Here is a 25289-nt window from a genome sequence, read left to right on the forward strand (position 1 = left end):
AGATTCTATATTGTGGAAAAGGTATCAGGAAACAGTAAAAGATCTCTAATATGGATTCTTATTTGTGGGGGGCGTGGCTGCTACCTGCCTCTACCTCAGTGCATGAGTACAGCACACACAGGGGCTTTATTGGTGGGGCTTGGGAAACTGTGACAGCCCAGCATGCAGACTGTGAGGGCTTAGACAGCTGCCAGGAGACAAGGGATGAGGGACCAGCCTCAGTGGGCTCTGCTGCTGGGCTGTCCCTTCTCAGTTCTTAGAGGCAAGTGTGCAGGCAGAGGGTTCTGCATAAATTCCCCCAGACTCCTGGGCCTTTCCATCATAGTCAGTCCAGTCCTTCTCCTGCAGATTAATGTCACTGAAGATTGTCCTCGATTCTACACCCTCAGCAGCAAACCCAGCCTGAGGCTGGAAATCAACTGGTTCCAGGCCCTGGCACTCAAACGCTACTATTGTCCTGAACTTCTCATTGTCTTCAACATTGTATGATTTGATGGTGCTGCTCAGAATCTCAACGGAGTGTTCCCTTGCACACAGCTTGCACTTCTGGACCAGGGAGGCGCTGCCACGGCCTCCCTTCAGTGCCACACTGTCCACCAGCCGAATGTATTGTTGCTTCTCTGAAAGCTCACCACAGTGGCCCCATTTCAGCTCCAGGTACCGCCGGAAGTCGTCCCGCACAGGCCGGAAGTTAGTGAAGTTCTTTGAGCTGCAGCGCGATTTTCCCCATAGGGGCTGGCTCAGCCCTGGGCTGGCTGCGGTCCCTGCTTTCCAGCCCATCTCCAATGGTGGGCGCCCAGCAGGGTGTCCAGTTTTGTGGAATGATGCAGAGCACAAATTCACCTGCTTAGCACTGTCATTCCTACTTGAAATGCTCAAAAGGGAAAGACTGCTCTTTTTTATCAAAAGATATTGAATTCGATTATGGGAAACGATTGAACTTCACTGTGGTGGCAGCATAGTTGTTCTGCTCAGGGATGCCTCAGGTGCCGAGTGGCAGCCTCATGAGCTTGGGAGGAACAAACTCAAAGCAGTCATGCGTTCTCCACTCTCTGCACTGATTGCCTGTAGGGGCCAACCTGACATATGAGGCTGAGTTTAGATATCAGGCATTGTCTGCATGGAGGCCAGAGAATGTTGCACTCATCATTTCAAACGTATGGCTGGCTCACAATATTTAAATAAAACTTTCATTAAAAATTCGGCTTGGTATTTTCATAGACACAGACAGGCAGTGGTAACTTCTGCCCAGGTAAGGGGGTGGTGGGGACATTTGAATACCCAGAAGAATAATGAGAGCAGGATCAGTAATTGTACATCTTGGAAAATATTTATCCTGATAAGTTGATCACTTGGATGTGTATTGGAGAATGAATGATATAAAAACAGATAATGCCTCAAATATACATTTTGGAAGAAACCTCCATAAATTTTTCCTTAACGTATTCAAAACATTTTATAAAACAGTTTAAGATTATAAGTTCAGAAGTCCCTGCCTCTCCCCAAAAATGACAGAAAGTAAAACTTTACTAACACAAATAAGAGCTCTGAACAGCATTTGAATTCCCATCACACCACACCTGGTAAGAATCAGCCTAGCACAGCATCATCCATCATGCCAGGCTGTCAGTTTTGACATCCTTTAAGTCTACGTTGTGTGCTTAATGACTACATGACCGAAAATGTAAACAGACACCACACATACAGCTATGTGGTACATATATGTATGTGTATATTCGAATTTGAATATGTGGTATAAAGAAGCACCAGAAGAATTATGGCACACAAATAGCCCATGAAAACATACACATGCAGACATGCATGCATGCCCCTAACAACAACTAAAACAAAAAACAAGCAACTTCTTACATAAGAACACAAAGCCCATTTTAAAAAATTTACCCAATGCAAGAAAGGTCAGGAAACAGATATCAATATGTGCTCACCAATAGGTAGATTATAGCCTTATTAGACACTCCTTCACCCTTCATTATGACACATCAAATTGTGACTTACTAATAGGGATTCAGGAGTAGCTGGTGAGCCCAGCACAAGTCCTGTATTAATAATTCATCAGGGACGCGCTCGCACACACACACACACACACACAAATGGTGGAAGTACTTGAATATTTGAAAGCCCATGTGTATTTTGGCTTTAAACAGCAATGCAACAACTCAGATTTCACAGATTCCAATTTTACTATTAGCAGATTGCTTGCCTTTAATTGATTATAGGAGCATTTTTTATTATTTAGCATCTTTGTAGTACACTAGGAGTATTGAGTTTAGCAATTGTTCTCATATTCCAGGAAAAGGCTTCATTTGACGTTTGAAAATGGTCTATTTTGGGAGATTAGCAATAACATTTGTAATTGTAAAAATCCTCCAACCCTCTCCCCGCACGCTGCAGCACCCCCTCCCTCCACTCAGGGCTACAGATGTAAGGACACATGGAATGCTATAATGACAAACATGGAAATGAAGATGTTAAACTCCAAATTGTGTAATTCTCTTTCATTAAAAGGCACAGAATTAGTTTTGCTGCTAATACATTGTTAAGAAATCCAAAATATAAGATAAATAAGATGACTGTTTTCCTTTATTTTTATGTTAATTTTCTCATTTTTAACTTAGTAAATTTTCAAGTGCCACAGTTTGTATAAAACTGAATCATAGTATAAAATATAGTTCTCAAATATCTTAAAATATTCTCATAATGTCACATTCATCTAATAGTAAAATTCTGTCAATTTAAGAAACACTGAAAACGCAAAAGGAAAATTATGCACACATACATTCACACACCCTCACACACGTCTACATGAATGCACACACACATTCACATACCCTTACATACTTCTACATGTATGCACATGTTTTTTCTCTTTATTTTTGGAAGTTGCCAGGATGTTAGCTGTGGCCTCTGCTGTATTCAGGCTCCAGCTCCCAGGGCTTGTCTCCGTGGCTGCTAGGGGCCCGGCTGACCACACTCGTCCCTTCAACTGAGTGTAAGCCTGTCAGGGCTGCGCATGCACACAGGACACAACTAAACGGTCTCCCCCTCCCGCAGCTCCCAATCTCAAGGAGTATCGACAGGTAGACACAAATGAAAACAGTCTCTCAAATGTCTCTTCATTTTTCACATGATTAAGGCAATCGTAGATAAAAGTGGTAACAAATAAAACGGGCGCTATGTCAATGTGGATCTTCAGAAGAGGTATATTAATTTGCAGGTTATTTTTGTTTCATATGTGAGTAAATATTTAATATCTAGAAAGATGATTATGTATGTTAGGGATCTAACATTATGAAGAAAACCTAACATACAGGTTGCTCTCAAATGGTTAATATCTTTTGTTCCCCTGAAAGTATGATTTAATTTTGCTTTTTCAGCAAATATAGACAGAGCCTTTGGTTAGGTAGCTATTTGAAACTAAATAATTCCACCTGAGGGCCATTCTACTGCTAATGCCACATTAATTCCAAGTATGGTTTCTCACTGTGGGATGTTCCCCTTCCTCGTTACTTACTCTAACGATGGCCACCGGCCAGAAGGCACTCCTTCCCCCAAAAGGACACCTTTTAATTTTCATCCAAACAACAGAACGTGTTACAAGTTAGATGTTCACAAGGAAACGTCACCAAAGAAGGAACTGCACGCATCTGGCCCTCTGAGCTGTTCTTTCAAAGGTTATCGGCAACTATTGCTTTCAGAGCTGCGTTTCCACTGCGTTTCAGATGCCAAAATATGGTTCACGCAGTATTAATAAAGGGTCACACCAGAATTAATGAAAAGGTTCCACGTGCACATCCAATAAACATGTACCTAATTAAAGGCGTGGGCAGGCCAGAAGCACAGATACCTTCTTTCTACAAATACCCATTGGCCCTTTCCGCACTGGTGGTGAGCCCCTGTGGCTGGCCGGTGCCTGAAGGCGCACTGGGAAGTGCTCAGCTGGTGGCTGGCCCTGGGCTGGACGAGGGCTGGTAAGGAACACCGTGCAGTCTTTCATGGTCTCCCCGCCAGCTGTCACCAGCTATGGGTGCTGAAAAGATGCTGTCACTTCATCCAAAGCGATTTACTTGGTCAGCAGCAACATTTAAATACAAAGCATGCAGTTCAAAGGCTGGTAAAAGGCTGTGAGTGCACAAGAGCACATGTGTTTGCCACAGGAATACATCCTTAGGACATTTTAGTCCCAAAGCCAGGATCACTGCCAGGGGCACGGTGGCAGATGAAGGCAAGGACCTTTACCATCCAGTTATTACCTTCCAACCATTCCACTCACCCTCATGAGTCTGTTATCAAGGCCATTAGAAAGGAAAGAAAGGGAAAGAAAGACTCCACCCTGCAGTGGGGCTAAGGAAACACACCGAGGCTCTTACATCGCCGGCCTCACCTGCGTGCACACACCTGTTCCCTGGCGCCTGAGTTCTCCTTGTCCACAGCCACAGTGAGACACACAGACTGTGTGAGAACCGGAGCGGGGAGCTGAAGCGTGCAGCGTGTTACATTCACTGGCTCAGGGTCACCTTCGAAATGACAGAGGAGGTTGCTGAATTGTCCACAGCAGGAGGCTTGGAAGGTGGTGGCGTGAAGGCAGTCCCTTGCATGACGGTAAAGGTGAAATCTCTGAGGTTAATGCTGGAGAAGAGGACATAAGGCTACCTGATCGGCTAAAGCAAACACCAGCAACAAAGGCCATTTTATTTAAAGCCAAAGGAAAGCACAGACTTCACCTGTGAGCATCCACCATTACTAGTAAAAACGCACATTTCCTTGTCCAGATTGGTAAGAGAGCCATACCCAGATCACAAGAGCAGCATGTGGCTGGGCAGTTTCTGCCCTTCAGTGGACGTGCATACAGCCAATGACCATCCTGTTAGGCCCGGGGACCTAGGAGAGGAAGACTACGCAGAGGCGCGTGCCATAGGCTGGATCTCAGCATGATGGCAGAGGGTGCTCTTACCTGAGGTGTAGCTTACGTGCTTAAGCCTGGTTTGACCTCAAGACGTGTGGCCGAAGAATTGTTCCGGCTCTAATGTGCAGAGAAGGCCCCGCAGCAGTGTCTTAGTGATGGGATATGGAACACAGGAGAGGCCTCCCAGATGGCAAGAAAATCCCCACCCCAAAGATAGTACACTGAGCAAAGCAAAGAATTGAGGTGAAATTGCCTTGTGCAGATTTTAAGAGAAATTTGTCAGAAGAGATGCTTAGAGCGTTTGCAGGAAGGAGCAAGCTTTAAGGAGTGCAGCACAAGTCAGAGAGTCTGCCTTTAGATGTCACTGCAAGCTCACTGCAGCGTTTCCCAAACTCCAGGAAGGGTTGGGATCCTTTGAGTCCAGCCCATATTCACTCCAGCAGTTCCAGGAGTGCAGTGTGCACCATCTAGATCTCCTCACAGAGGCTCTCGGGCAGTGGGCCCAGCGGAGCAGCCGAGGGAAGCCTCGGACTCGCCATGGCCTTCATGCAAGCTCCTAGCTGCCTTCCACAGTCACCTTCACTGTGCGGACAGGCCCCCAGCAAGACTGTAGCACAACAAATGCAAATGACGGCACCTGCCGCAACCTGCAGGGGAGGGCAGTGGTATGGGCCAGCATGTGCGCCCAGAGTGGTCCCACCTCCCTTTCTCTGATCGCTTCATTCCAATACATTCATGCTAAACGAATATTTCCTATTTAGGAATATGGCTTTGTTTTGTTTCTGCTTTTATCCCAGATTAGAGGGAAATGTTATAAATATTACCAAGTGGGTAATATTTCTTAAGTTGACAGCAGTTTCTGAGGGGAAAAAATAGGCCAAAATAAATGTGACCACCTCACCTAGGCTCACCTAGGCCCCGTTTGCTCATATAAAGTAGGCATTTCTCGCTGCGGAAAAGTGACTTTGGGGCTTGAATTGCTTTTCCACGGGGAGGCTTGTGAGTGAGGAGCATTGTATCCAAGAAAGTCCAATTAACTATTAGACCAAAAACTAACTCCGATAGCTGGCATCCAATCTAAAATCTGAGTAAAACAGACAAATCAAATATCCAGCAAAAGCATTACCAAATGCTGCACACGCATCTGCCTATACATTTCTAATCAGTATTCATTTCCTGTCCTTAAAATAAACAGAAAACAGATTTCTCAGCTTTCCCTAAAATCAATCTTTTGCAGTATCTGTCAGTTTCTCCCTCCCAATTAGTATTCCACATCCATTTATTTTTGTTGTAAGTTAATTTTTTTAACGTACCTTGGCACGCATGTTTCATTCAATGCTTGTAAATGAAGTGACAGCCTAACACTGTGCTCCTTGAGGCCATCAAACCTGTAACTTTGTTAATGAACTGAGATGAATCAGAGACACCTTATTAATTATTGCTTGCCTGGTAGGTAAAGCTTTGGCTTTTCACCTCACTGGCCCAGAGAACAAGATTGCCTTTGGCCATGTCCAAGGGGCTCATTAAGGCATCTCTGGGGATTGGGAAGGAATTGTTAGTGAAAAGCAGTGGTCAGTGCCCCTCGGAGAGCCGGCAGGGGGAGGAAGCCCTCCTCACCCAGGACTAACGAGGCGGTTGTACTACACCTGTAATCAGACGGGCCTGGAAGTGCCTGGAGACCACCGTGCTCTCTTTGTGATTTGGGAAGTTATCTGAAAACGCTGAATCCAATCCATAATGGATGTGTGCACACAATTATAATCCTCCAGGTAGCCACAAACTGTTGCCGTTGCAAGCCCCAAGGAGTGGTAAACTTTAACATACGGGGCATGAGCCAAGATATTTGATATAATAAAAGAGAAAACTATTGGCAGCAGGAAGGGAATTGAATCTGTCTGTTTTTCTTAATGAGTGTAATTATATAGAGCTTCTTGACAGCTAGTACATGAAAGCATAGGCGATATTGTAAAGAATAGATTTTGTCATTTGTACCGTACACATTTCTATATGTGCATCATTTCTGTAGTGCACAGAGTTGAACAGTCGCTCTGAGTGAAGTCGGCCATTAGACATGGGCTTTCACTGGAAGCAGACATGTGCTCCTGCAAGTTTGGAAGGATGGGGATGGGGAATTCTGGCAATGGACTCACAATGACTAGCGACTTTATCCAGTCGCTCATCGTATTAAAGATATTTGTTAAGCTTTCAAAATGGCAGGTCCCTCCAGATGGTTCTGTAATGAGGCTGCGCAGTCAGTGGGTTGATGTGTTGGGTGCTCCGGTGTGGTCAGTCAACACGGCTATTGATTGCTCACTGTGGGCTGAGGGCCAGGCTGGGCCGACCTGCTTGTGCAGCATGAACTGGTATTGGATGTCAATGAAAAGGAAGCTCTGAAATGTCACTGCTGCACTTTGCTGGGACTGTCACTCTGCTGATTATCTGTCCAAACACAACAGACCAAAGACATGGGAAAGAAGCTGTGGCCCAAGTGCACATTGCTGTGTATCTACACTTTGCTGAAGGGAAAGACTCCAGTACTTCTTCTCAAGGTCAGCAAAGTCTAAACATCTGAAGGGCGGTGGTGCTCAGAAACACGGTGTCTGGCTTCCGGGCGGGCCTGCAAGAGTTTTGGGTTTATTCAGCCCAGATTGGGTTTGGTCCTTGATTTTCAAACATTTCTTGTCATTGTAATAGGAGAAAAATACAGCAGTCCTATAGATTAAAAATATAAGAACTCAAAATGTTCTCATTATTAAAGCATATTCCTAAATATTTGCATATTTGGTTACATTAAAATTTTATGTATTTATCTTGGAAGTTGAGTTTTGAGTTAAAAATTAAAACAAAGTCCTTAAATTTAAATTATTAAGAGATCTAAAACTATTCTACCAGCTAATAAGTGTTAATATAATTTTATTGTTTTACTTAAATATTGCTTATCATTTGAATTTAGTACCTGACCATATTTGCTTAGAAAAAAGTATACAAAGTTTGAATGGATAAGATAATCAGTCTGACAAGTTTGATAAAATAATAAAAGTATTTAATATGAGATTTGGAAGTATAAAAATATTTAAGATAAGACCTGATCCACACAAAATCAAAATATGAAATACAAATTATTGAGTTAACTTCTGGTTAACATACAATTCATTAAAAAATGAACCTCTTGCAGCTTTTTAGAAATTTGCATGCACCACTGATTCTCATGTTTGGGGGGTTTGATTTTTTTTAATGATGTCCCATAGGAGTCTTTTTAAGTATTTTATTTCTAATCGCCCCCTCCCCATGAAATATTATTAGCAAAAATACCTTATATATCCGTTGATGCGCTGTAGCCCTTTGAAGCGCCTAACCAGTGGTTCTCAACCTTCCTAATGCCGCGACCCTTTAATACAGTTCCTCATGTTGTGGTGACCCCCAACCATAAAATTATTTTCGTTGCTACTTCATAACTGTAATTTTGCTACTGTTATGAATTGTAATGTAAATATCTGATATGCAGGATGTATTTTCATTGTTCGCGACCCACAGGTTGAGAACCGCTGGGCCCTAAACCATGATAATATCTGAGATTCTTCCCCCCCACCTCCCACCTCCCAAAATTAATTTCACCCTCTTGGGGGCGTTATTGCCTCTGTTGAGAACAGATGAGCTACGCTTATGATTTCCAGACAGGATATGAATATGATTTCTGCAATAATCTCATCCCTTCTTCCTCTTATCAAGACATCATTGCTAAGCGATAAGCAGAGAAACTTTTCTAAATGTCTTTGAAGATGTGAGAAGGGGCAGGCCCGGGGAGTGGAAGCGGCGCCTTCCTTCGCAAGGGCGCGCCCGTCCTGGCCGCTGCTCAGCGAAGCCCACAGCGCTCCCTCTGCTGCGCCGCGAGGCCCACGCGTGGCACCGGCAGCGCGGGCCGCAGCCTCAGTGGCCCGCAGCGCTGGTCCCCGCTGGCCGCCAAGCAGGTGAGGTGCGGTGCGAGCGCTTTTGATGCTGCCAGCTCCCATTTGCCACCCAACTTTTTTCCCTTCCAAACCTCTTAGCAAACTTCAAAGGCCTCCTTGCTTCTTGCCTTAATCCCGTGCACTGAGACCTCGAGTTCAAAGAACTTCCCTTAAACCCTCTTCTTAAACTTTTTTCTTTCCTCTCCACAAAGTAGCAATTACAGCTGCGTTGCGTGGCGATCGGCTCTGGCGATCGCTCCTGCTATTAATTAATCTCACAAAGGGGGCTCATTTCCTGGCAAGCAATTGACGAGGCCGGGGAACAGAACAGCCTTTCAAAGGCTCGGGCTCGCGGAGGGCGCGGTACCAGAGGAGCAGCCCCGCAGCAGCCGTGGTGGAGGCGCACCTGATACCCGTCCGCTGCGAGGAATGATTCCTGTTACTCAAGCTCCTGACTAATTTTCACCTGCAAAGACGCACAAGCCAGGCAGCGCGGCACAAAGTAGCCCCACTTTGGAGAGATTTGCAGGAGCCGCTCTGCCCTCGCAGCCCAGCAAAAGCATTCTGAGCCAACACTTCACTTTCAACGGAAAGTGCTCGCTTTCCGCACACAGAGAAGCCCTTGGAAGGGGAGGAGATGAAGAGGCAAGAAAGAAGCATAACAGACAAGAGATTAAAGCTTTCTATTCAGTATCTCTTTCGTATTCAAATTGTGCTACGGGCTCTGTGAAAGTTAGAAGCGGCTCGTGCAGGAGAGCTTCTAAGTGTGTGCGGGCTCCATGGGGACAGGAAAGAAGCCGGCCGGGAATGAAAGGAAGATAAGATGTCCTGTGTGAAACAGCTCGAGTCGCTCAATTACTTCAGCAAACCATCAAGGCGAGCTTTGAAGATTTGAGAAAACACTGTTAAAATTTAACAAAATAGCGCATGTTGCAGACTTTGTGCCAGTAAGTGTTTGGGTGCTTCTGTGAATTGCTTAACCTGTACTCTCCCTACATGAATGATGTTTACTTCTTTGGTTTGGGGGTAGAGGGGACCAATGCATTTTGATGGTACCATTTAGAGAAAAGGAAAGCCCTCTATTAAAAAAAAAAAAGAAGAAGGAAGAAGGAAAAGAAAAAAAAATTACTCTGAATCACTTGGAGTCAGAGCTTCAAAAAAAAAAAAAAAAAAAAACCCAAAAAAACAAAACAGGTGTCTTTGATTAGAAGAAAACAGGCTTGTGAATAAGGTCCCTCACTGCATTTTTGTTTCCGTTGGGTGGTTGTGTTGTAACAGCTTTAATGCACACAATGAAACCAAATGTCAGCAAAAGTCTTTAAGAGGGGAAAGGACTTCTTTACATGCCTACACTTAAGAAGTTGAAAGTACTTTTGTGAAACTAAAACAATCTGTGCATGGAACAAGATAAAGCAGTCTTCAATATTGTTCAGGGAGAAAGCTAAACTGGTGTGGCCTCCAAAATTCTTTTTAAAAAATATTTTTATTGATTTTTAGAGAAAGAGTAAGTGACAGGGAGAGGGAGAGAGAAACATGGGCTGCCTCCTGCACCACCCCTACCTGGGATCGAACCCAGGACCTTTCCATGCACAGGATAATACCCAACCAACTGAGCCACATCCCCAAGGCCCTCTAGAATTCTCTAAATCCAAGTCATACTGAGCAGGGCATTCATCTCATCCAACGTGGAGTATAGGTGGATTCCTTAAGCAGAAGACAGCATGTCTTCAAAAAGTCCCTCTTCTTTTCACTAGAATGGACAGTTGCCTCAATTGATAGTCAACCTCACTGGGATCTCACCTGTCTTATGAGAGTGAATCAACTTTGTACCTCTACGATTTTATTCTGTTTTCTTTCTCTGGCGGCTTCTTTTTCATGTGCCTATATTAACTGTTCTTCCTATCTCCAATCAGAAATGCAACAAAATTTCAGTTCATGAAAAATTATTTTAAGAATCTTCAGAAAGCATTCTCGAGAACTTAACCAGTGAATAATACACCCCCTTCTTAAAGCTTTGTCTGGAAAAATAGTAAAAATAAGCTTGATCCCTGAACTCCACATGCAGTTCAAAAAGATTAATACAGAAATTCCAATTTTTTGATCAAAGGGTTTTTTCAAAAGTGAATTAAAAATTGTCTCATAGCGACTATCAAATGCTTTCCATTTGGTTAGGGCAGGGATTCTGACTCTGGTCAAGTGCAACAAATCTTGTGCAATTGGAGTCAGAGCCGAATCTGTCAGTGTAGTGAGGGACACTTTCAAGTTTTAGTTTTGCACTATTGGGATTCATTTTTAAAAATCTTACCCAAATGGATAAATATTGTACCCAGGGTCTATTAAAATTGTCTACATGTAGTTTTTAAAAAATATATATGAATATATTTTATTTATCCATTGCAGTTCCATTCGATATTATTCTGCATTACTTTCAGACGTGCAGTAAGTGCTTAGACAATCATGTACTTTACAGAGTGGCCCCAATGATACAGAGACCCACCTGGCCCCTCGCACAGTAGTTACAATATTATTGACTGCATTTCCTACACTGTAATTTGCATCTCCCTGTCTATTCTGTAACTACCAATTTGTGCTTCCTAATGCCTTCACCTTTTCCACCCAGCCCTCTAACCCCATCCCCTCTGACAACATTTACTTTTATGTCTTTAACTAAAAATATTTTTAAAAGCCTCCCACAAAAGCGCAAATTGATCACCGGCTGTTAAAAAATAAAGGTAGCACATTTAATTTAAAAAGGAAAACAGTAGCTTTCTGATAAAGATACCCTCGAGTAATTGGAAACCAGGAAGTCCCTCTGGCCCATGACCCCAGCCGAGTCGCACAGTCACGGAGCGGGAGCAGGTGGCGGTCTGCAGGTGGCGGGGGCACACAGGTCTACTGTGCTCCTCTCAGGCCTTGTTACTCCGTGGTCAAAGGATCCATTCTCTGCAGCAATTTTGTGTTTCCTCAGCAGAAAGATTAGCCTTCCCAAGTGCTGAGCCACCGCTGGAGCGGGCTCCGAGGGCAGAGGCAACAGGTGCAGGGGCAGCATCCACAAACACCCAGGACCTTGACTTAGTGAGTCTGTGTTCTGCACAGAGGCCAGTCTGCAATGCCCTGGAAGTGTGTGTTAGGGTTTATACAGGGAGGCGTCATAAAAGAAAAGAAAAATCCAGAAACAGAGACAGAGCTGGAAAAAGGGCACAGTGCTCCATAAAGAGGGCAGGGGTGGCAGGAGTTCCAGGGTATTTTCTCTGCATTTATATCTTAGCTTAGACCTGGTCCCTCTCCGGCCCAGGCATCCACGTCGTTTCCTTCGACAGATCCCAGCTCAGCATCAACCAATGTCTGCCGGGAGGCACAGAGGATCCGTCAAAAAATTCCACGCAGTGCTCAGTAGAGAACACAGTCAGTTGAAAAAATACTTTTGGATAATTATATTTTATCTGAAAAATGTTTCAGAAAAAATTAGATGCTGAGTGTTTATTTTTCTACAGTCATCATATGTTGGTAATCCCAGTGAGTTTTAAATGTGAAACCTTTCTTGAAATTTTAATACACTAACAACCAAGGGCATTATTGTGAATGCATGTGGTGAGTGTGTTCACAACAGCAGAGCATAAGTGTTACATCCCATTTGCCAGACTCCATCATCAATATTAAATGCCGTGTGATCAAACCTTCGGCAATACTTGGTGTCCAACACAGAGGGGACTGGACTCTAGGAAGCTGGGCTGTAACCCAGTGCTGCAGTAGCTACAGAAAATAATAATCAAGAAGTAGCTGGAGGTGATAGGGTAATATATTTCCCTCTGGGAGACCAAGCTGTAATTAGATTGCACAATGCATTAAGGAGTTTGTGGAATCTTGTGTGCAACCATCAAATAAAACCAGGTTGAACTGGTGTCAGAGGCCCACCTTGTACACCTGCATCTCCGGAAGTCCCGGCCGAGGAGCGTGAATAACGTGTCCCAGGTGCAGTATCTCTGACCTGATTCTGCAGAATTCTCACTTTTTGTCTCTTGCTTTTCCTCCATTTCTGTCTTTGCCCCTGTCTCCATGTCCATCTCACTCTTTCTCTGTCTTTCTGTCTTTCTCTGTCTCTATTTCTATTTCACACACACTCACACACACTCACGCACACACACAACTATCTGAGGATAGAAACTACCCAGTTCAGGGACTTTGTCCATAACATTATTTTAATTTTTATGTGGATAGACTTAAATGTTCCCAAATCTGTTCACATATTCTTAACAGGAACAAAAGAGCTGTGATATGTTATATTTAAACTTATAGGGCATTTCCCCATAAATATGGGAAAATTTAGATTTGTGAGGTCTTTATCCTATTATGTTGTATCCTATCCTGAGTTCATTTTTAAAGGAAATAAAGAATTTCATTGTTTATGAGATCTGTTTGAAGAACTGAATTGATACTAGGCTCTGACCATTGAATCTTTAGAGTACCACAGTACCTATTTTTTTTCAAAGAAATATATGTTTAAGTCAATATAAAATTCAGTACAACTCCCAATTATTCTTAGGTTAGCATAAATACATTACAAATAAGAAGGTAAACATTAAAAGAGAGACTATAGTAGAAATTTTTTCCTTAAGCCAAAATAATTAAATTTTATTTATTTTTTAAATAAGCAGCCATTACAGCCATGCACTGCACAAAACTCTTCTTTGTAGGCATTAAAGCAATCTCCATGCTCCTGAGTGAAAAGTAGAGAAAAGAGTTCTAGGACATTCTAAAGGAGACCACTGGGTCTTCTCATCACAGGGGTGCAATCGCATTCATTGATAGGAAGTCTTAATTGTTAAAAGGCAAAATCATAATATTCAAGTTTATTAAAACAAGAATCATCTAAAAGATTCCTAATTTCTGTAGGACTTACAAAATGGGTTTCCTTAAGGGGAACAAGTGTTAAAAGAGCACAATAGATTCTATGGCAAGTGTCTGCAGTTTTTATGCTTAATTTATTGATGAATCTCTAATTCAGTTTGCATCCTTATAAGCTTGGAGGAAATTCAAAGTTTATTGTGAAGTCTTGCTGAAAAGTCTCTAAAACACATCAGCGAGTCCCTGAAAATGAAGGGATATTTGTCCCTTCTACTGTTAACCTGAGTACAATGCTGGAAGTAACATTTCTCATTGGAATACAGTCACAATGTAAAGACTACCAGGAAAGTAAACTCAACCCTGAACAAGCATTTGCCATCAAAGGTATAGAAGCCTTGTCCCACCACCGCTCCCTCTGGAATGCGAGTGAGATTGTGTGGGCAGAGGGCACATCCCACCCCAGGTTTCCCTCAGCAAAGAAGAAAACCTGGAGGTAGCACTTGACGCATACAAACGGAAGTGCACACCACACAGGTAGGCTTGTCTGTTTGGGTTAACGTGGTGAGGCTGACCTGCTATATCTTACCTTCTTTCCAGGGGGCTTCACTAGCCAGAATGGTTTAATAATTTTTTCAAGAAGATATCGATTTAGGAAACGGTAACAGGGATATCTCAGTCATTCCTTATGCCCTCATCTGGATATGGAAGCCCATCATGGCGAAAACAGTCTGCTTGCCAAGGACACAACATTCTGAAAGAGTGCACACCCAGGTTTTCACGTGGACAACTCGGGAACGCCATTTCAATTCTCACTGCTCTCTTCCTTAGAGGCAACTCCCAAACAAGCAGTGCTTGGAGGCATGTACATGGAGCACCTGCATTTTCCACCCCTATGTAGGTTGGCTCGTTGACAGCAACTTCCGAAAGCAATGGCGGCCCTGAGCGCAGCTCACCCAGAATACACTGGCGAATCAGGCTTCACACTGAGATTTGCCGTGGCCGGGCTTCTTGTCTACCCAAGCAACTATGTTCAGAAATCTGACTTATATTAAAGTGGGAGCATAACCGAGGTTAAAACGCTCTACCAACATGTCCTTACATGAGAATAAAGCTTAGTACACAGATACCCCAAAGAGTGCTTTGACCTCTTTTATCTACAGTAGAGTTGTGATTCTGTAGGGGTAACAAAAGAAACTATTAAATAAAATTTTCTTTATTTTTTTTACAATGGCTTTATGTTGACTAAAATTTAGTTAGATCACTTAGAAAAATAAAAAAAATAATAATTTAAATTTGAAAATGATAAACTTACAAAGCATTTCTTCCCACAGGAAGAGATTAACCAAGGAACGTATATGCATATATATGCATAACCCATGGACACAGGCAATAGTGCTGGAGGACTGGAGGTGGCGGGTGCAGGGTGGAAGGGTCAAAGGGGGAGAAAGGGGGACATCTGTGATACTTTGAACAATAAATATAAAATTTTCAAAAAGGAAGCAAAAAAACTGATTAAAATAATGCTTACCTTTTTATTGAGTGTTATCACAGTTCAGACACAGCTTTTTAGACATAGTCTATATAAAAGAGAACTTAGAATAATCAGAATTATTAAGGTCAAATTAGCAATACAAAAATCCCTATGTTTTAATTTGGTTTCTATGTCAAATTTGTTTTTTTGAATATTATAAAGATTTTCTAACCAACAAATTTTGTCATATCTTTTAAATTTTGCAAATTGTTTAAAACATTTGAATTAACATTTTTATAACAATATCCTTGTTAAGCATAAAAACTTCATGTTAGCTCAGCCAGCGTGGGTCATGGTTGAGTGTCAACCTATGAACCAGAAGGTCACAGTTCTATTCCCAGTCAGGGCACATGCCCAGGTTGCTGGCTCAATCCCCAGTGTGGAGCATGTGGGAGGCAGCTGATCAATGATTCTCTCTTTCTCTTCCTTCCTCTCTGAAATCAATAAAAATATCTTTAAAAAAAAAAAGAACATAAACAAAAACTTCATGTTTCACAAGTGATATAAGTAAACTATGAAATGGGAAAATTTTTAAGTCCAATTTTTTATGTAATTGCAGCCATCATTTTAAAGTGTTTGCAAAAGAAAACTGGGGAAAAAGTAAATGCTAAGTTATTCAATAAATTAGTAACAAGTATCACTATGGAAACAATTATTTTCTGTGTTCCTTTAAGCAACTAACAAAAGGCACTATGTCCCCACACAGACGTCTTCTGAGCACTCAGCTGTGTGCTGTACGTTTACACTGTAGGGTGTGATAGTCCGCAGGCCTTCACCTTTTAACGTATTGCCCTCTCAATTCTCTCCACTTCAGCAATAGTTTCCATCGATGCGTGGAGTCCTCAAGCCGGCCTCTGATGATATTTAGAAGTCATATGTGGGTTGAAAGGTTACTCCAGTTCCAGAATAAGGATTGGCACTAAATCAGATTCAATTTAATAGTGGTTCTATAATTTTGTGTTTGTTCGTTAAAGGATACCAAAGAGGCTCTGTTTTATGATAACTTTACTGCCTTGAAAGCTACTATAAATTTAGAATATAATCTATATATTTAAAAGGCTAAGTGATCGACCATACATCCATCCCACCGACCGTCCGACCGACCTACAGGCTGGTACATATGACTCGCGCATACGCAATACATATAAAGTTCTCTCTGGCACCAATCACATGTGTGTGTTTTGATCTGTCATTCAGGAATGACATGTCATAAATTAAAATTGAAAGTAGGTGCAATCATCATGCTACTGAGAAATCTTAATAGTAAATGGTGTCTTTGTAATACTAGATTTATTATCAAAAGATTGCAACCTAACATAATCAAAGCTGAAGTATTAACAGGATCTGCAGAAAGAGAGGTTGTTCTGATTCCAAGAATGGATTTGTCCCCATCTGACACTGGCCTTCCATTTAAATTAATTCAAAGACAGTTTTCCATGATGCCAGCATTTGCGATGACTATTAATAAATCACAAGGACAAACTCTACACAGAGTAGAGATATTCCTACCGGAACCCGTTTTCGCACATGGTCAGTTATATGTTGCTTTCTCTTGAGTTCAAAGAATGTGTGACATTAAAGTTAAAGTTGTAAATACTTCATCACAAGGGAAATTAGTCAAACACTCTGAAAGTGTTTTTACTCTTAATGTGGTGTACAGGGAGATATTAGAATAAGTTTAATCAATTTATTAGTCATTGTTTGTATCAATGTTGTTTTTATATCATGGTTTTGTTGTTTTTATATCATGTCTTTGTTGCTATATCATGTTATTGTTTATTTATTAATACATTTATACATTATTTTCATATACATTTACTAATTTTCTTTCATGTCTTACACTTCTATTATAGAGAAAGGGTAAATAGCAATATTAAAGTATTTCTTCTAATTAATTTCCTTTCAGTGTGCACAAATCCATGCACCGGGCCACTAGTTTCAACATAAATTCATACAAGTTTCTAAACATGACGAAGCATGGCATTTGTTTTCTGGCCATTCAGTTATTTGTTTCTGGAGAAAATACTTACTGACTTAAATAGTTGGAAGTGTGCTGTAAGCTCTGATGCTTGTTCCTGATGTGGATATTTATCAGATGTGCTAGCTTGACGAGGGGGAGTGAGAAGAAGGAAAAGTATAGCTGCGAGGAGAGAAACAGGGAAAGAGCAATCGAATGTGCAGAACTGATTAACCTCAGGAACAAGCATAGTTTGGCACTGACACAGAGATGGGTCCTATTCGTTGAAGGATTGTCTTCCTCGTTTATGCTTGTCCCTCAGGCTGTAATTCAGGAACCAGATCCCGGTTCAGGCTGGTGGCCATCCGGGCCCCTGAGCAGCCGGCTGTGGGCTCGTGGAGGTAAAGGGCTCCAGGCACAGCCGCCTCTCAACTCTACTTTCCCCAAGAGAGAGGTCGCTTCTTATTCCTGTCGTCTGGGGAACCAGTTTTTAATGTTTGTTTTAAAAATCTGTAAGATATATTTATCTATACAGTTAGAATACTTATTTTGCAGTATTTGTCAGTCTTGTGATTTGTAGTTTACTCAAAATTTCTCATTTACTTGATGAGTCATAGCCTGCTGACAAATGGGAGAAGCTTAATTGGTCCGCAGCGTGAAGATGAGCGGGAATGAGGAGTCTGTTGGTCACAAAAGACACCAGGCAGACTGAGCCAAACCCTGGCTGAGGACAGAGACAGGGCTGGACACACAAGGGGGAGAATTCAAAGGAGCCAGTTATTATGAAGTTAAAACTAAGTAAAGTGCATCAAACTTTCTTTTTGATTTAAGTTGTGTATTTCAAATAAATATATTGGTTGATAGACCTGATTCCCCACCACCTCCTACTGCAACCAATGTTTAGTTCGACAAATTGAAACAAAACATTTTGTTTACTAAACTTGGAGCTTTATTAGACTTTTTGACAATTTTGTGAGGTCTGTTTTACTTTTCAAATACCTTAACTTTGTTCTAATTTAACAATGAATCATGTCATCTTTGACTAATAAAGAACTTGGCTTTGTAAAAGAACTACTGACACATTTGAAAAAACAATAAATTAATGCTCCAAGAAAGCAAAAAGCCAATTCCATATTTTTCTGGAGATTTGGTATGGTTTTGGAGAAATAGAATCTATAATAATAAAAGCATAATATGCTAATTAGACCGACATCCTTCCAGATGACCTTCCGGATGAAGCCAGGGCTGCGAGGGAAGTCCCAGTCCCAGTGCCTGCAGGCAGCCGGAGGGAAACCCGGGTCCTGGGTGCCAGAGGGAAGCCAGTGCCGGCAGCCAGGAGAAGGAAGGCCTACTCTTGCACGAATTTTGTGCATTGGGCCACTAGTAAATAAATAACATATTAGAAAGAAAGCTGCAGAAGTGACTTTGTAAATGCAGGAGCATAGCCTAAACAGCAAGAAGGTTAGCTCTGCCATTCTAGTTTTTAAACTATATAATTTTTATTATAAGACTAGTCCAGGTGCACAAAATTTGTGCATAGGTAGGGTCCCTAGGCTTGGCCGGTGATCAGGGCCAATCTGTGAGGCAACTGGCAGGGTGATCCGGGCCCCCGCTTGCACCCGCTTTGGCTGGTCTGGCACCACCTGCTCACTGGCTCCACCCCCCACCACGGCCACCAGTCGGGGCCTGTGGTCTGGGGGCAACTTCTGTGTTGAGCATCTGCCCCTTGGTGGACAGTGTGCATTATAGTGACTGGCCATTCCACTGGTAGTTCCGCTGTTTGGTCAATTTGCATTTTAGGGTTTTATATAGATAGATTTAAAGTTATCTCACACATAATTCATTTTTATTTTAATTCTCACCTGAGGGTGTTTTTTATTGATTTTCAGGGAAAGAGAGAGAGAGAGAGAGAGGGAGAGGAGAGAGAGAGAGAGAGGAGCATCAATGTGAGAGAAACATCAATCAGTTGCCTCTGGTACTCACCCAGACCAGGAGTCAAACCCGCAACCTAGGTATGTGCCCTGACTGGGAATCAAGCCAAAAACCAACTGAGCCACTGGCCTGGGCTTGCACACAGTTCTTAAAAAGTGCATTGCACTCTTTAAATGATACATCTTATTTTTGAAATTTGAGATAATTGTCATCAAAATTTTGTTATATAGATAATTCAAAAGTGAAGTTTCTTAAATATATTAGGCATCCCAAAAATTCTTAGGCAAGAAGGCAAATGTATTTTGCAAGATAATTCATTTTGGAGTTTACCTGTATTATTTTTATATTTCAATAAGTTACTCATTGTGAGATCAGCAAAGTGCCCAGATAGAATCATGTTTGAACAATGTTGAGTATGGAACACGGTGCATTTTTCCAATGGACTCCAGTTATGGAAAACACTTGTGCTGTGTGAATTTGGTCTTACCCACAGTGCAGTTATATCGTGTTCAATAAGCATTAATCTTTCGCATTTCTTACCTCTGGGTGAGGTGTTCCACTTGTTATTAACTACAGTACGACATGCTTGTATTTAAGGTGATAAACCATATGAAAATATTTAAAATATTTTATATTATGCACCCCAAAATATACAGCTTTACTTAGATGTTATCTCACTTAAACTTAATAATATTATAATTTAAATATAACATAAAATCATGCCAAATATATCTAAAAAGACAAATATTTTTATTTGAATATTTTTTAAAAATTAAGTGCCTTTATTTGAAAATAGTCAAACATTAAATGTCATGGAATTAAAAATGCTTTCATCTTTTTAAATTCACATTTCTGTTTGAGAAAAGGAAAATATATAGTGTCCAAGTAACTTAGCAAGGCTGAGTGAATACAGCAAATATCTGGGTAAAGATCATTCATTATCTTTATACTAGAGGCCCGTTGCACAAAGAGATTTGTGCAATAGGCCTTCCCTTCCCCTGGTTGCCGGCATCGGTTTTCCTCCAGCACCTGGGACCCAGGCTTTTGCTCCAGACGGAGCCTTCAGTCTTCGCTCCATCACTTCGCCCCTATGTATGCAAATTAACCGCCATCTTTGTTGGGTTAATTTGCATACTCTCCTGATTCGCTGGTAAGCTTAGTGGAGGGACAGTTAATTTACATGTTTGTCTATTATTAGGTAAGACTAGAGGCCCAGTGCACGAATTTGTGCACAGATGGGGTCCAGCCAGCCCACCCTGATCGGGGCCAGGCTGGCCAGAGGGAGGGGATGCTGGAGGTTGGCCAGCTGTCCCCACCCCAGATTGGCTGGGGGGGCTGATCGGGGGCAGGGCTGGCCAAAGAGAGGGGCCGAGGGAGGTTGGCCAATCAGCCCTGCCCCCAATTGGGGTGGAGGGGCCAATTGGGGGCCGGGCAGCTGGGAGGAGAGGTCACGGCAGGTTGGCCAGCTGGCCCCACCTCCTATTGGGCCAGTTGGCTGGCTGCAGTGTGAGTCATAGTGACCGGTCATTGCAGTCATTCTGGTTGTTCTGGTCACTTGCCTTTTATATATAGATTTTATCTTCAATATGAAAATTCTGACCATTAATATATTTGGGAACATGATGATAAACTGTAATTTTAATTTTTTATACTGATATTTGAAACTAAAGTATTAAATTAAAATTTTTAGATTGGATACGAATGGGAGATTGCAGTGTTCATAATTACAATTTTAAAAGATTTCCTTTAATTTAAATATGAAAACCTATGTCAGTGATATGTACAATAGAACCAAAATAGAAGACAAGATACAAGATTTTTTAAAAATACCAGTATGTTTTTATTTATTTCAGAGAGGAAGGAAGAGGAAGATAGATAGAAACATCAATGATGAGAGAGAATCATTGATCAGATGCCTCCTGCACACCCCCCACTGGGGATCGAGACCGAAACCCAGCATGTGCCCTGACCTGCATCAAACTGTGACCTTATGGTTCATAGGTCTATGCTCAACTACTGAGCCACACCACGCCAGCTGGGCCGGGATTTTATCAGGTAGGAAAATGCACCAAGTATGTGTACCAAAATCCCTGTGGCACATCTCTCATCTTTAACCCTATTCACTGCCAGAGCACATTCTGTTGAGTCTAATTTCTATCTCAAGTAAAAAAGTATTCTGAAAGAATAAATTATTGATTGAGAGGTTTCCTACTCAAGTTTGGTCTAGAAATTGAATAATATATTCTGGTATCATTTTATTCTTACTTTTTCCCAATCAGGATTATTTCTGGATCTTACTCACCCACAGATAGTCAACCATCTGCTGCCCTCGCCTTGGTTGTGCAGACCATGCCCAGATACTTGATTTGATGAACATAAGTCAATGTGAAACTCCTAGACTGTATATTACTATAGACACATTTATTGGGATAGAATTTTTATGGTCTCATGATATCCTGAGAAGCTAACCGTAAACTAACAAGAGAGTAACACTATTAATAATGAGGATCCCAGAAGTTATTTTCAAAAGTTTTTGAACTGAGAATGAAATATTTAAGATGAGTTTGAGGTAATAAACATATACCCTTAATCTGCTAAACTACCTGAAAAGAAATGTATTAACCTGATATTATCATTTGAGAAACATAAGTTGCGTAAAGAATTTTGTAAAGTCTGAAAGCTGTTAAATATTACTACCTTTGTATTATACTACAAACTACTCATTCTCATCCCTCTTTTGAATGCTTTAAACTATTCTTGATATCCTGCCATCATTCTAGGGCAGTTTGATGTTTTAAAAATATTTTAGAGAGAAAATTTTTCAATGTATTTTACTTAATTCAGGTCACTTGTTTTAAAAGCTTTTTAAGGACTAAACTTTTGTTATTTTTTCAGTAGTATTTTTGACAAATATTGTCCACATCAGCTGAATGTGTTATCACAGAAGTATCACATAGTATTGCAACCTTAATGAAAGTGATTTAATTAACCTGTCAGGCTTGATCAACTGCTGAGTGACTAGATAAGCCCCATTTCATTGGCTGTTGTTGTTGTTGTTGTTGCTGTTTTCTTTTAATTTTGCTTGTGCTGGTCCTGGCTGCCTGAATGACACTCCTCTCTACAGAGCCCTTTATCGACCTATCACCAAAGAACTCACTGCCAGCGCCTTTCCTCTTGTAATAGGAGTGCTTCCTGGAGGGTGTACCCATACGCACGCCCTCACCAAATAACAGGGATTTGCGAGATTTGTGCAGCAACATATTACTTTAAACCATATGAAATCGTCAGTATTTGTTTGACTTAAAAAATATATAATTTTGGGTCTATATAAGTACTTATTTATCTTCAGTTTTGTTTTTGATTGAGCAAGAGGAAAAACATCTTGCTCTGATCTGCCTGTGGTCCAAGCAGCTGCCTAACGCCTGGAGTCTGGCCAACCAGAGAAACATCAGTATTTCAGGTTGCTGGTCGGCAGGGCTTGGAAGGGTCTTAGCTGAACACTTGAAATATTGACAAAATAATAAAATTAGAGTCTGAACACACTGTATGGGTTTTTTTCTTAATTTAAAGACATGTAAATTATTCGTGAATCTACCACTCTTCCTGAAAAACTTTGCTTCCACATGTCTAACTCCAACACTTGTTTATTTGCAACATACTAGTATATTGCCCATTTCCTCCCTTAAATTTCTACATACGTGTGTTCATACACACACATACACACTCACACACATGTTTCATGATAATAGATAATGAGAAAAATGTGTTTCATGACCTCACAGGTCAATATTGAAAAGGACTTCCGAAGCTAATAACACTACCAAACGTAACGAGCACTGGGAGAGAAGCAGCAGAAACCAGAGGAGAGGGGAGACCCCGGGAGCACTCTATCTGTTCTAATGGCACCTGGAACCTGGCGAGACTCTGGGGGCCTCGTAAGGACTTTCCTAGGCCTTTCTCCACCTCTCTCAGTAGCTCTCCTAAGCCAAGTCTATTGAAATACCGCATATGTTAGTTTTCTATGACTGCTGTAAAAATTTACCACAAACCTAGCAGCTTAAAACAGCTCAAGTCTATTCTCTTGCAGTTCTACGGGTTAGAAGTCTAAAATGTTCTCACTGGGCTGATATGGAGGACTTGGCAGAGCTGTGTTCCCTCTGGAAGATTTAGAGGAGAATCCATTCTCCGGCTTTTCCAGCTTTCCCACATCCCTTGGCTTGTGGCCCCTTTCTCTGCGTCAAAACCTTCAGTCCAGCGTCTTCAGGTCATTCTTTGTGGACTCCCGGGTCTTCCTTGCACGTGCCCTGATGCATGTCCTTGTGATCACCTGGGCCCACCTGGATAGCCCAGGCTAACCTCCTCAATTATAATTCCATCTGCCGCCTTCATTTTCCTTAATCATGTGACCTAATACAGGCACAGGTTCTGGGTGCTAGGATGTGAACAAGTTTTGGGCTAGTATTCTGCCTACCAGACAGATTTAGGTCAGATCTTCCAGTGGTTACCATTTCTCTCTGACATCACAACAAATTGTTAAAATGGCCTCCAAAGCTCTCAGGATTTGTTCCTCAATTAGTGTTTATCTCCTAGCACTCTGCCCTTTACCCCTCTTCTAGCCACACTGTTCTCTCAGCATGTGCAGCAAGGCCTCTGCTGTCGCTGCTCCCTGTGCCCCAACCACACTTTACTCAGGCTGACATGTATTGAATCTGGTGCCCGCATTGCACTTTAATCAGAGTTATCTTATTTAGTCCTGTGCCTGAGCCACACTTTACTCTGAGTCGTATTATTTAATCTGGTGCCTGAACCTCACTTTACTCAGGCAGAAATCTGAATTAATCCTTAACCTAGGTACTGATGTCTCTGAGACCTTCTTCGCTAGCCACAGGGCCCTGCCCTCATTGTTTCCTGTTTTATTTTCTCCCATAGCACTCATCAGAAACTCTCATTTGCCTCGTTTACCTTTAAGACCTGTCTCAGCCCCTACAATGCTCACTCCGGGAGGGCAGAAATGGCTGTGTCTTCCTCCAATGCTTTGAGCAGCAGATGCTCATTGAACATTTCCTAACTCGTGTGCTGTGCCTTCCAGTTATCTTTTGGGATGTTTTAGTCCAATGTATATATTTGGTAATCTCCGTAACTCCTGCATATCAAAACTTATATCTAATGACTCATGAGCTATCTATAACAGTGCCCAAAATTCAACATTCAGCCATTTCATTCAGCAAGTATTTACTGAGAACGACTATGTCAGGCACTATATTTTACATGCCCTACCTGAGTTAACCATGGCAGTTGTACTTTAAGTATCGCTTTGAGAAATGTTTATGTGTGTGTGTGTGTGTGTGTGTGTGCATGAGAGATAGATAGGTAGATAGGGAGGTAGAAAGACAGACAGGGACAGAAAGACTGTAAGAGTGTTTGGGGGCTCTATGAAAAGATTGTGTGTGCGTGTGTGTTTTTACTGTGCAGCTTGCCCAAACTATGAAAGACACTGCCATAAGGGCAGGGCAAGTAGGGGCAGTGTAAAAGGGTGTAGAGAGGAAATAATATGAGGACCTTAAAATGAATAGAGTTTCCATAGAAAAGGTAGTAGTGAATGAAACAGATTATCAACTTGTAAATTGAGCAATCTTATCTACCATAGCAAGAGCATTTCTAGTGTAAACGCAATACCCTGCTTTGTTAGTAACTAATAGCATTGGGGCTATAACTTCGATGAGAAAACTGTGATCAGGAGTATCTTTGGGGGTGTGAAATAACGCATATTTTATTTCAAATATTTTTATGTATCATAACTGCTCAGTGAAACACGTATTCTCTTAGCATTCAATGTTCAAAACCAGAAGCCAGTTGGAAAATCTGCAGCAGACTTTATTTTTTATATTTCCCGCTTGAGTGCACCACAATGGACAGAGTGGAGCCAGCAGCACGACATGCTATTTATCAGCCATCAGATTATCATAACTACAAGAAGGGAGATATTTTGGTATTTAAAAGAGCTTATTAGTCCTTTGAATAATATTTATAAGCAAATATTTGCATTTAAAAATATATAATTATATGAAGCGTAATCAAAGAAATTAGTTTTAGGGTTGTAAATTAATGGTTATTTATAGTTGCCATAAAATTGGTAGAGATTTTAGATATCAA

At 41.5% G+C, this 25289-nt stretch overlaps 2 pseudogenes; one reads left to right on the forward strand and one right to left on the reverse strand.

The window, feature by feature from the left end:
- Positions 1-249: 249 nt before the first annotated feature.
- Positions 250-730, reverse strand: LOC102436394 (annotated as a pseudogene).
- A 3812-nt stretch (positions 731-4542) lies between these two features.
- LOC102436711 overlaps positions 4543-25289 on the forward strand; it is a 52807-nt pseudogene continuing 32060 nt past the window's right edge.

Source organism: Myotis lucifugus, unplaced genomic scaffold, assembly GCF_000147115.1.
Source record: "Myotis lucifugus unplaced genomic scaffold, Myoluc2.0 scaffold_325, whole genome shotgun sequence".
Lineage (NCBI taxonomy): Eukaryota > Metazoa > Chordata > Mammalia > Chiroptera > Vespertilionidae > Myotis > Myotis lucifugus.